This window comes from Sus scrofa, chromosome 13, assembly GCF_000003025.6.
Source record: "Sus scrofa isolate TJ Tabasco breed Duroc chromosome 13, Sscrofa11.1, whole genome shotgun sequence".
NCBI classification, from domain to species: Eukaryota; Metazoa; Chordata; class Mammalia; order Artiodactyla; family Suidae; genus Sus; species Sus scrofa.
In genome coordinates this window covers 204,829,297-204,841,923 of record NC_010455.5, presented here as the reverse complement: position 1 = coordinate 204,841,923, position 12,627 = coordinate 204,829,297, and the positions used below count along the sequence as shown (strand labels likewise).

The 12,627-nt window shown below is 50.9% G+C and overlaps 1 long non-coding RNA gene across 1 annotated transcript; it reads left to right on the top strand.

The window, feature by feature from the left end:
- On the top strand, positions 1,540 to 7,030 carry LOC102159603. The gene is made up of 2 exons (XR_307292.3): positions 1,540 to 3,561; positions 6,681 to 7,030. It is a non-coding gene; the product is annotated as an uncharacterized LOC102159603 (long non-coding RNA).

Sequence of the window (12,627 nt, the reverse complement as noted above, 5' to 3'; positions counted from 1 at the left end):
TCGGAAGGATCTCGGCTGCCCCACAGACACCTAGAAGCTGCTCTGGTTCTAAGTGCTGGGGTCAAAATCACTGCATAACTTATGAGTGGAGAATTTGTCCAGGACGTACCCTGAAAGACAGCTTCTCAGATAGCTCAGGGATGAGGGCTGCTCCAAAGAGGTCTAGGAGCAGCTGGGATTTACAAGGATTTTTGCAACAAAAATCAGGTAGTTGGAACGTCAAAAGATTACTGTGAATTAAAGAAAACCAGCCAACTCAAGTTGATGCATTTTGTGCTTTTTTTAAATTTAAATTTTTTATTTTTTGTCTTTTTTATTTAAGGCCACACCCGCAGCATATGGAGGTTCCCAGGCTAGGGGTCCAATTAGAGCTGTAGCTGCTGGCCTACACCACAGCCACAGCAACACCAGATGTGAGCCTTGTCTGCGACCTACACCACAGCTCACGGCAAAGCCGGATCCTTAACCCACTGAGGAAGACCAGGGATCAAACCTGCACCCTCATGGATGCTAGTCAGATTCGTTGCTGCTGAGCCATGGTGGGAACTCCCATTGCGTGCCTTTCTATGTATGGGAAGACACAAGAGCTGGGCTTATTGGAATCAATCCTTTGATTGCACTTTAACTACCTAGGGCTGGTATCTTTCTTTTCTCCATCCCGACTCCCTTCAGTGTGCAAGCCTGCAATGGCTGAGGGCTTGATGGCCGCAACATCTTACGTTTACTGATCTGGCAGGAGTCTACATGGGGAAAGTGGGATGGAACCCAATTCAATATGGTGGCACCCAAAAGAGGGGGAGGAAGCCCCACAGAGCAACTCCCTGGCCTGAAGGCTGCCATGCTCCACAGGTCTCTGAGCAAATCCCACCAGGTTGGAGGGCAGGGAGAACACACACTACCCCAGTTATCAGAACCCTGCCTGGCCGCTCACTGGTCTGGGCCTAGGCTACTTCCTCCTTACAAAAAGAGCAAAGACTCTGAGGGCTGATCTTACTTCCTCAACCCCCAGGAGGCTCTCCCTGGCACACCTGGAATGAATTCAGAAAGAGCCACTGGCAAAAGTCAAAACTGGCCTGGGCCAAAGCCAGCACCAGGGCCACGACTAGGGGCACGGGACAGAGGCGCCTGCTGGGCCCGATATAAGCAGCCTCTCACTCTCAGTGGGTGCAAGTGCTGTCTTAGCTTAGGTGCCCAGCTGCCTCACACTCCTCCCCCTCTTGCCCCCTAGCCCGGGATTTCGGTATCTGCTGTTTCCAAAAGGCACATTAGATGTCAGTTCCCTGAGGAGCCCAGGGGCTTGTTTGGGGTATCATTTAATAATAATACAATTGGAGCTCCTGTGGTGGCTCAGTGGTTAATGAATCTGACTAGCATCCATGAGGATGTAGGTTTGATCCCTGGCCTCACTCAGTGGGTTAAGGATCCGGCATTGCTGTGAGCTGTGGTGTAGGTCTCAGGTGCAGCTTGGATCCCGTGTTGCTGTTGCTGTGGCTGTGGTGCAGCTCCGATTCAACTCCTAGCCTGGAAACCTCCATATGCCTCAGGTGCAGCCCTAAAAAGTAATAATAATAATAATAACAATAATACAATAATAGCTCAAATGCGCTCGGCATTAGTAGGTGCTGGGTGCCAGCATAACTCAGCTTCACAACCACCCTTCCATTTTTCATATGAAGAGACTGAGGCCCAGGAGTGAGGTTACTGCTGGGGCCCAGGACTAGGAAACGGAAGAGCTAAGACCCCAGTCTAGGTTTTTATTCCCAAGTCCACTGTCTGTAGCATCTTCGCCCCCTGCTGAAATTGCCAGGATGCAGCTCCTGCTCTCAGGAAGCTCACAGTCTCCCACCTGAATGGTTGACCATATTCTGCCTCTACATTGATGACTCTGGATTTTACAAAGGAAGGTTCAGACTCTCAGCCCTTGAGAACTGTGCTCCAGACTCAGCACCCGACTCACCATCCCTGAAGGTGGCTCAGCTTCTGCTGGCTTATCTCCATTCCCCTGGGCTTCTGGAGACATTCTCCTCCCCTGCCCAGTCCCAACTGCCTGACCCCTGTCTCAGTGGCTGCCCTGGGGTGCTCCTTCTCAGCCTGGGTCACACCTCTTCCAGCTCCCCCTGCCACCCCACAACTGGCTCAGCTCAGGCAAAGAGGCTTTGCATCTCGGAGGGATGTTCTGAAGACTGAGGGATGTGCCACCTCCCCAGTGGGGCTGTCACCTTGACAAAGGCCTTATCAAGGTTGTATCTCTCCCAGGCCTACCATCTACTGACAGCAGGTGCTCAGTAATCATAGGCTGACTTTAGGGGGACTGAGCCCAGCCTCAACCCCTGGAGATTCCACCGTGGCACTGCCTGGTCCCACCTCTTCCTGTTGTTCCCTAACTCCACTGAAACGTGTCTGCCAAAAGCATGGCATCCAAGGGAAGCATATTACACTCACACTGACTCTCAGCCCTGTTCCCTGTGCAGCTGTGGGCACCCAGTCCTCTGCGGGTCTCTTGGGTCCTTGTCCAGCCCTCTCATCACCTGCCTGGTCTGGCCTTGCAGCGAAGAGGTGAAACCAGGCCCGGCAAGCTTCCAGGCATCACTTCCTACCTGCAAACCCGTGCATTTCCTCAAACAGCTGTGGGACGTGAACGGCACCGGGTTTAAATGCTGCGGGGTGACCCGCTGCAGGGGTGGGAGGGGTGGGGGTATGCCAAACTGCTCAGCGTGGTGTGCCAGGCCTGCCTGTGCCCAGTCTCACCTCCCTCTACGCCCACTGCTTGAATGTAATATGCCTCCTCACGACAGGAGAATTTCCAGCTCAGGGCGCTCCTCCTGCACCTGCGCGCTGGGCTTCTTCCCTGGAAGCGGCCTGTCTCAGTCTTTCTCCAGGCCTAGGGGACTTCCTGTCTGAGATTCCCCATGCCCCAGCCGCCCCCCTTCTCCAGGACCATGGCCTCATGACACTGCCTAGGCTTTTTTGAACATCCAGGCTGTCACCAAGTCGTCAACAGGGTGGAATCAGGTTGGTGATGTTTGCTGTCGTACTGGGGATCCCGCACAGTTCCTGGCACACAATAGTTCAATAAATGTTTCCAGAATGAATGAATGAATGTATGTATGGTGCGTCGGGGGACTGGTGGGTCCTGCAGACGTGGCCCTCGTGCGAGCTCCAGAGAGTGACTCCTTTATCGTCTCTTCCCCGATCTAGCGTTTCCCAGTCAATTCAGTTTCGGTTTCCGTTTCTTTTCTCCTTCTCGATTCAGAAAACCTGAAGCTGGAGCCACGACTCTAGAATCCAGGGGCGGGAGAGGAAGGCGAGGGCGGAGCGCGTCGGAGCGACACGCAGTAATTGGGGGCGGAGTCCGGGTGGAGGGGTGGAGCCTAGGAGAGGGGCGTGTCGGGGGCGGGGTTATACCTCGGCCCCGCCCCGTCCCCCTCCCAGCCCTGCAGCCCGTGCGCCGCGCAGCCTGGCCCGGCTGCTCCTCCCGTTCAATAGCGCGTCGCGCTCGGCGGCGGTTCTTCCGGAGCTGGCGGGCGCGCGAGGCTTCGGGTCTTCTCCGCCCTCCCCGAGGTAATGCGCCCGGGTCCGAGGTGGCACTGGCCGAAGGGAAGAGCAGTGCGATCCTGCCCAGCGCCCTCTCTGTCCCGCCCGAAGGGTGAATCCTGGGTCCGATATCACTCCGCGTTTTGTTTTCTCTTTGCGTGTGACGCCCATCCGCGCTCCTCAAAGGCAGATCCCCGGACCGGCAGTATAGGCTTCACCTGGGAGCCTGTTAGAAAAGCGGGGTCCAGTCACTTTGGCGGAGCTGGGTTGGTAGCCCTGGGTGCTGGCTTGGTGTACACGTGGCTCAGTGCACAGTCCTCAGGGAAGGTCAGTGGCCGTTCCCAAACCGTGTTTCCGGGATAAGGGCCAGCTGCCCCTCTGTGAGCGGCACTTGGTGAAAGTTTACTTTTCAGAGAGTGGGATGCGGCACAGTAGCACCTGTTACCTGCCTCTCCCAGAGGGTGATGGGAATTGGCCCAGGCTGTTCTTTCCGCCAAGTCTTCAAAATTCTTCAAATTCCAACCTAGGATGCTTCAGCTGCTCCATGTTTCATAGACTAGGAAGTGGAGGAATGCCCACTGCATGAAAACCAGCATGTGTTGGTGGACGAGCATGTCACACACTGGGCCGGTTTCTCTACACGCATGGTCCCTAATATCACAGAAATAAATCAGGACATGCAGCTCAGGGAGATGGACTCCTTTGCCCCAAGTCACACATTTAGAGAGAAATGAAAACTGAGCTCCTTCTGCCCTTCCAGAAGCCATCCTGGGCCTGCCAGCCAGCTTTCAGTTGCTCCAGAGACGTGAATCCTCCCCCATGGGAGCCTTTGGCTGAAGGTTCAGCTTGCCTGGCCCCCGGCTGGACGGCAGCTTCGTGGGAAAACCCTGGGTCAGCGGCAAAGGAACTGAGTGAGCTCCTGAGCCGAAGAAACAGATGGAAAATTTCGGGGAGTTCCCATGGTGGCTCAGTGGGAACAAACCCGATTCGTATCCGATTCGTATCCATGAGGATGCAGGTTCAACCCCTGGCCTTGCTCAGTGGGTTAAGGATCCGGCTTTGCCGTGAGCTGCAGGGTGGGTCACAGATGCCGCTTCGATCCTGCATTGCTGTGGCTGTGGCAGAGGCTGGCAGCTACAGCTCTGATTCGACCCCTAGCCTGGGAACTTCCATGTGCCACACATGTGGCCCTAAAAAGAAAAAAAAAGAAATTTGTGGGTTAAAATTTGGAGCAATTAGTTACACAAGGAGTAACCCCAGTACTGACACTGTGCATGACAAAAGGGCCATTGAGGGGCCTCACACGGGGTAGACACAAGATGGAAAATCCAAATGTGTTTATCCCACCTTGGGAGAGCATCCACGGACAGTCTTCCTTCTTAACCCCTGCACCGCTGATTGAAAAGACCATCCCTCCCTGCCCCCACCCCAGGAAAGCCCTTTCCACCCCAGTGAGGAATCTCTGGATCGCCTCAACACGGAGGGCGGGGGTGGGGGGGAGGGATCCTATTCAAGCGCAGGCAGACCCCCAGACTTGGATCAACACAGATCTCACCTTCGGGAGCAAGTCTGCAGCACCCAGGGTCGGAGGAGGAAGGAGCGTCCCACAGGGTAGGGTGAACTGTCAAAGACTTAAGATGCACACGGACAGGGGTCAGACACAATGACAACAGAACTCTGAGCCAGGGGGCCAGCCCGCTGTCTCCAGGAGCCGGTTCAGGAAACCAGTCTGCCAGGCAGACCTGTAGGAAGTCAGGTGGCTGTTGACTGGGACAGAGGAAAGGGACAGCATAGGTGATTAAATAGTCGATCCCGCCAGGGGATTGTAAGCAGAGAAAAAAGTCTGGGAGACCCCTGTGAGTTAATGAGCACACCAGAAAGCAGGCAGGCCTAACAACAAACCAAGCAAGCTCACTGAGCAACAAAACCACCCCACAGCAGCATGAAATAGGCTCTAAAATAGTAGTGAAAGGAGACCCACGTCCTGCCCGGTGAGGTTAGTAAGTTAAGAGTTCCCAGGACAGGCTTCTCTGCACAGACCAAAAACGCAAGTATAGGGGAGGTGACATTATGCTGAAACCAATGCTCTCCTCTACTTTAATATGTTACTGGCTTTTTGCTCATTTCCCCTGCTCCGTGACCGTCCCAGGTGGACCATGTAGGGCCAAGAAAACTCCGCTGCTCGTGGAGGAGGAGCTGATGACGCAGTTTAACGTCTAGTCAAGAACAAGGGAGAAAATGGTCTCTTCTCCCCGCTTTTCCTTTGATGATAAAACCGTAGCCCACTAGGTTCTGGGCATGGCCCTCCTTTGCTCTTCAGCTTGTATTTCTCCGTTGCATCCCATGCTAACGAACGCCTGCCTTACCTGTCCCTCTGCCTCTCGCTGAGTCCTTTCTGAGCCGAGACAGGGGAACATACACTCGACTGAGTCCCAAATCGCATTCTGCCCGGTTCGATTTCTACCAGCAATTCAGGAAGTCAACCAACTCCTCTAACGGTTAGCCTCAAGGGACCGGGACTTTGTCACCAGATCAGGTCTGTTTGCCGCCAGGCAAGTGTTTACTCACGAGGCAGCCAAGCGTGGAGAAGGGGGACAAGCCCCTGAAGGCAAGGGGGCTGAGGCATTTAAGGGAGAAGCAGGGTGGTCTTAGCCGCGGGGAAAGGTGACTGGAGCTGGGGGAGGGGGTGGAAGTTGGTGTTTGGCACAGGAGCATCTGGGATGCAGGTTTCTGCAGGTTCACAGAGGAGGCGCTTTGCATGACGGGAGGGGGCAGTTTCCAGCCCTCTGACATCCAAAGTCCACTCATGGGACAAACCCAGCGTTAGGGTCAGTGGTCCCAACGAGCCTTAGGTGGCAACTGTACGAGACTCGACTCCAAGGTCCTGTAAAAAACTGGGCGAGGCGAAGATGGGAATGCGAGCAATTAAAGAGAAAAAACAAAACAACCCAAACTAGAGGGAGTTTGGTCCTTGAAGGCAATTTACAAGCTGGGAGGTTTTCACAAGCTGTTCCCTTAATTTGTTAGTCTGCAAGACAAGTGCACGAATGCCTGTTAACAGCTTCTGTCGACTCTAGAGGGCGCAGTTTCAATTTGGTTAATAACTGGCAGAATCCCTAATTTTCTTGTCCCTACTTTTAATTTAGGACCATCAAGAAAAAAAAGGCTGCCGTTATTCCAGTTCCACAAGGATCAAGCCACTGGCCACCACAGTTGCCCACCCATGGTGCCCCTGAAGGAAACTGAGGCTGGAGAAAAACAGAAAGCATCGTGTGTGTCAGACGGACTGGCCCCTAGATAGTTAAGCTACATCCCTAAGGAAAAAATGTCAATGACCCCAGGTTCTTGCATCTCCCCATATATACAAAAGCACTGAAATCAGTATGTCGAGAGGTCTGGTTTTTGCGATGAGCAGTCATCTTTTTATGCTTGAGCCCAGGTTTTTCCTAGCAAAAAACAAAACAAAACAAAACAAAAAAATCCAAACCAAAAAACAGTTCCTATATATTCTGGCTCCTCCCTAACCTCTCCAGAGCAGTTTCTTAGAGCAATGGAAGCCTTCCCTCTGTTCCACTATAAAGCTTGCCCACTCCTCTGCCTGCCTTTGAGTCTCGGCCAAAACGTGGCAGTGACGGACCCCCTCACGACAGCCAGTTATGACTAAGCTAACTTTGCTTGTTCTCATGTGGGTTTCCATAATTGTTGTCAACAAAACCTCAGATCCACCATAACATGGAGTGAGTGCGTGTGTGTAGCCTGGGATAAGAACAGGGAGTATGTCTGTTTCTTGACTCCCGTGCTGTGTTCAGAGTCTTCCCATGGATGTATTGATGGACGGCTCATACCCAAATCCCACTTCCTCCTCCTCTTGGCTGCTCAGCTGGACCATATTTCCCAAGCCTGCCTTGCAGTGAGATGTGGCTGCAGAGTGGGAAGAAGTGATGCACACGGCTCCAGGGCCCGGCTCCTGGACACCTTCCTTGCAATTCTCAGCTCTCTCTCTTGTCTCACCTGCTGGACAGACAGCGAGGGTCCGGTGGAGGACTGAGGACCCCTGTAATGGTGGAGCCACTGGATAGAGGAGGCTGGAACGCTAAGTGACAGTGTGGCTCAGAGTCCTGCCACCCTGCCTTGGATCACCTCGTTGTGAGTGGAGAACACTCGTGCATGGGTTAAGCTCTGAAGATTCATGCTCTGACCTGCTGGGAAGCTGGTGTAGTGGCTTTGTTACTGAGCTCAGGTTCAGCTGCTCATTGTTCAAAAGTCAGTATGTGGGAGGCAAATGTTGGCAGCAAGGAAAGCTGCCTTAATCAGAAAGCCAGCACTCTGGGGACAAGGTGGACTCAGGTCCCCAAAGACTAACTGCGAAGATTCTGCTCAGCTATGACAGTTTTTAAAGAGAAAAAGGAGAAGAAATCGCAGTCAGTCGTTGAGGCAGAAGGCTGGGTTCTGCGTCCTCTTCCGTGGCGTGCAGGCTGGCTGACTCCCCGTCATCTCTCTTCCTGTGTCATCCTGCCTGTGGGGTCTGCCCGCGGGATCACTAAGGGGGCTGCAGGGGATAGAGGGCTCGCCATGCTTTATCACTTCTTCTTTTAATCCAGAGAAGGATCAACAGGTTAGGCAGGGCATTGTGTCTATTCAGTAGAGCCTAAGTTGAGAGTTAGGCTAAATGCCACCTAGTGATCTCGTTTTTGTAACTCAGGGGAACAGAAATTGGCAAGTAAGACAGGGACGAAAGAGCGACTTACAGCCGCACTTGTCAGACATCACCCCATTTCTACGGGATTAGGGCGAAGGTCTGTCTTCCTCCGTAACTTCTCCATGCTGACCCCCGGCGCCGTGTTCTCAGAGTGGAAGATGTTAGCGTGGGTTCTGGCATCTCTTTGCAGATGATCTTAGTTGCTGGCGTATATGGGCAGAACAAGCTGTCATTATTTGGATGCCCACAGAGATAGAGATTATCACGAGCAAAAGGGTGAACCCATTCTCTTGAGGCCAGTTCTTGGCATGGTGCTGGCCATAGACTCAGCGCAGCTCAAAACGGACCAGCTTATGTCATGGCGCTAGTCTGGTCCTCGGGCAGGTAGCTCTCCCCCTCTGGTGGCAGTTACAGTGTCTGAGAAACAGCTCAGGAGTGTGCATCGCACACCGAGTCCCTGGCTCTACTGTCCTAATCACTGACTGCTCGAGACCGCTCTTTGGTGAGTCTTCAGTTTTTCTACAAACAAGAGGCAGGGGACATAGAGGGGTCTTTGTCCTTGTGGGCGGGGTGGGCACAGGGTTCTGCTCAGTTCCAGCTGGAGTTATGTCTCCCCAGAAGATAGGTCCACATCCTACCCCCTGGAGCCTGTGAATCTTACCTTATTTGGAAATAAATTCTTTGTCCATAATTAAGCAAAGAATCCAGAGATGAGATCATCCTGGATTTAGGGTGAGATCTCAACTCAGTGACTGGCGTCTTCAAAAGAGAAAGGATAGGAGTTCCTGTCGTGGCACAGTGGAAACGAATCTGACTAGGAACCATGAGGTTGCGGGTTCAATCCCTGGCCTTGCTTAGTGGGTTAAGGATCTGGCATTGCCATAAGCTGTAGTGTAGGTCGAAGATGAGGCTCAGATCCTGCGTTACTGTGGCTGTGGTGTAGGCCAGCAGCTGTGGCTCTGATTGGACCCGTAGCCTGGGAACCTCCATATGCTGCAGGTGTGGCCCTAAAAAGACAAAAGACCAAAAAAAAAAAAAAAAGATAAAGGATAGAAGATGATATAAAGACGATATAAAGAGACACAGAGGAAGACAGCCAAAACAAATCCAGCTAGGAACCATGAGGTTGCAGGTTCGATCCCTGGCCTCGCTCCGTGGATTAAGGATCTGGCATTGCCATGAGCTGTGGTGTAGGTCGCAGACGTGGCTCAGATCTGGCGTTGCTGTGGTTGTGATGTAGGCCAGCAGCTGTAGCTCTGATTCGACCTCTAGCCTGGAAACCTCCATATGCTGCAGATGTGACCCTAAAAAGCAAAGAAGGGGGTGGGGGGGCGGACAGAGGCTGGAGGGATGCACCACAAGCTAAGGAAAGCTGAGGGTAGCTGGAGCCACTGGAAGCTGGGAGAGAGGCTGGGGCAGATTTTCCCGCAGAGCCTCCAGGAGGAACCCACTCTGCTGACACCTGGACTTCAGATTTCTGGCCTCCAGAACCGTGAGAGGACAAACTACCGTTGTTCTGTGCCATCCAGTTGGTGGTGCTTTGTGATGGAAGCACACACCTGGCCCCAAGCATCTTCCCTGAACACCCGGCACCTGGGTTTGGGGTCAGTCCGGAGGTGTAAATGAGCTTTGGTTGAGGCTGTGTGTATGTGTACAGGTGAGTGGAGCACAGTAAGGGGACGCTTTGAGTGTACAACTCACGGACCCAAGAGTAAACATCAGGCTTTGTTTTTCTCAGACTTTATTGTCCACAACAGCATTTATAATATGAAGAGATTTGATTCTTCTCTTCAGCCCTGCTACTAACTATGTGTACGAGTGACCCGATTCATAAAACGAGGGGAAACGCCAAGAAGGAAAAAAAAGTATGACACCTACACTGAGACCAATGTTTTGTCATTTAATTGTCTTCTCATAATTGTTAGTTTCGATATTTACCAAAGTTCCCTAAAACCAGAGTCACTTTGCAGGACAAGGATTCCCCACTTTTACCACTTGTATTCAATACAGTTTTGGAAGTCCTAGCCAGAGCAATTGGGCAAGATAAAGAAAGAAAAGGCATCCGAGTCAGAAAGGAAGAAGTAAATTCATCCCTGTTCACAGATGATATGACCTTATATGTAGAAATGGTAAATATGCCACAAAAATTCTTACAACTACTAAATGAATTCACCAAAGTAGCAGGATATAAAACCAATACACAAAAATGAGTTGCATATACGGAAACTAACAGTGACCAATCTGAAAAGGAAATTAAGAAAATAATTCCATTTATAATAACATCAAAAAGAATAAAATACTTGCTAATTAACTAGGGAACTGAAAGTCTCAAACACTGAAAACTACAAAACATGGATTGCCAGAAGAAATTAAAGAGACACAGATAAATGGAAAGACATCCTATGTTCATGGATTGAAAGACCCAATATTGTTAAGGTGCAAACAGCACCCAACGTGACCTAAAAGGAGTCAGTGCAGTTTCTATCAAAATCCCAATGACATTTTACCCATCCTAAAATCCATATAAAAAATTCACATGGGATTTCAAGGAACCCCAAATAACCAATGAAACAACCATAAAGAAAGATACTCAGCCATAAAAAACCATGAAATAATGCCATTTGCAGCAACATAGATGAAACTAGAGAGTCTCATACTAAGTGTAGTGAGTCAGAAAGAGAACGACCAATACCATATGATATCTCTTATACGTGGAATCTAAAATATGGCACAAATGAACAGAAGCAGACTCATAGAGAACAGACTTGTGGTTGCCAAAAGGGAGGGGGAAGGAGTGGGCTGGACAGGGAGTTGGGGGTTAGTAGATGCAAACTATTGCATTTAGAATAAATAAGCAATGAGGTCCTGCTGTCCAGCACAGGGAACTATATGCGACTTCTTGGGATAGAACATGATGGAAGATGATAACATACGAAAAAGAACGTGTGTGTGTGTGTGTGTGTGTGTGTGTGTGTGTGTGTGTGTGTGTGGGACTGGGGCACTTTGCTGTACAACAGAAATTGGCACGACATTTAATAAAGATAAAATTTAAAAAGAAAAAGAAAAATAGAACAAAGCTAGAGTATTCACCCTTCCTGATTTCAAGGCTTACTATAATCCTACAATGATCAAAAGAGTGTGGTAAGAACGTGAACACGGTCATACAGGCAAGGAACAGAACAGAGCCCAGAAACAAGTCATGCACATGTGGCCGAAAGATTTTTGACAAGGGTGCCAAGATCAACAGGAAAGAGCAGTCTTTTCAACGAACGGTGCTGGGGAAACTGGATATCCAGATGCAAAAGAGTGAAGGTGGATGCTTCCCTAACACCAGGTACAAAAACTGACTCAGAACGTATTAAAGAACTCAACCTAAGAACTGGCTGCAGGAGCTTTAGAAGTCAGGGTTGCTCTGCGGACCGAGAAGTAAAGAAAAAAAGAGGCACTGGAGGGAGGGAGGATTTGCTGGCATTTTTGAACACCTGCTTTGGGACACATAGTGGGTAAAAATGGTTTCTCTTAGCCCTCTGAAAGTTCCTGTGAGCTCATTAGAGCTTAGCGTGAAGAAGAAATTAAAATTAGCCATAATCCTCCGATGGAGAGATGACCACTTGTGTTAAGCTCTTGTTTTAAAAAAGTAAGTTTTTCCTTATTCAGTTTCTCTCGAAGACTTAACAGAGCCGTGGGAGCTCACTGCAATGGGAAACAACAGAGATTAAAACCAGTACCACTCAGCCGCCTTCCTCCTGGGGACCGGGAGATACCATCACAGCAAAGCCCGGGAAGAAGGTGGCATGACCGAATTTATCTGAGTGACCAGCTAAGGGGTGCCATCCCCAGCGACCAAGGTCTGGATTGAAGCCAGAGCTTCAGGTCATGGCCCCCATTCATTTGTTCAATGAGATACGTATTACGTGGCTCCCACGTGCTGGGCACGCTGCAGGATTCCGGAAATACAAAAGAACAGGATACTGACCTTACCCCTCTGAGGTCTCAGGGTCTAAGGGGGAGAGGTGATCCCTTAACAACGAATGGTAGCAGTCGTTAAGAATACTGTAACTGGGGTTAGGGGACACAAGGGCTGGACAGCCCCCTCTTCCTGGAGGGGGAGGAAGATTCCCGGCCAAGCTGACAGCACTGCGCACACGTGAGTTTCAGACAGAAGCTCTGGTGCTGAGGGTACAGTACAGCAAAGACAGAGACAGGCAAGGACAGAAGAGTCCGGCCCCAGACCAGAAGCCACCTGCTATACCACCTCCCTTCCAAGGACAGACAGAAGCAAAAATCCAGAAGTACTGGGGTTCTTTGGGGAGTTTACCCCTGTAATGACTGAGCGAATTTGCTGAGAGTGTGCCGTGCTTCAGCCAGCCGGTGAATTTTCTCCTTCAGGAAAT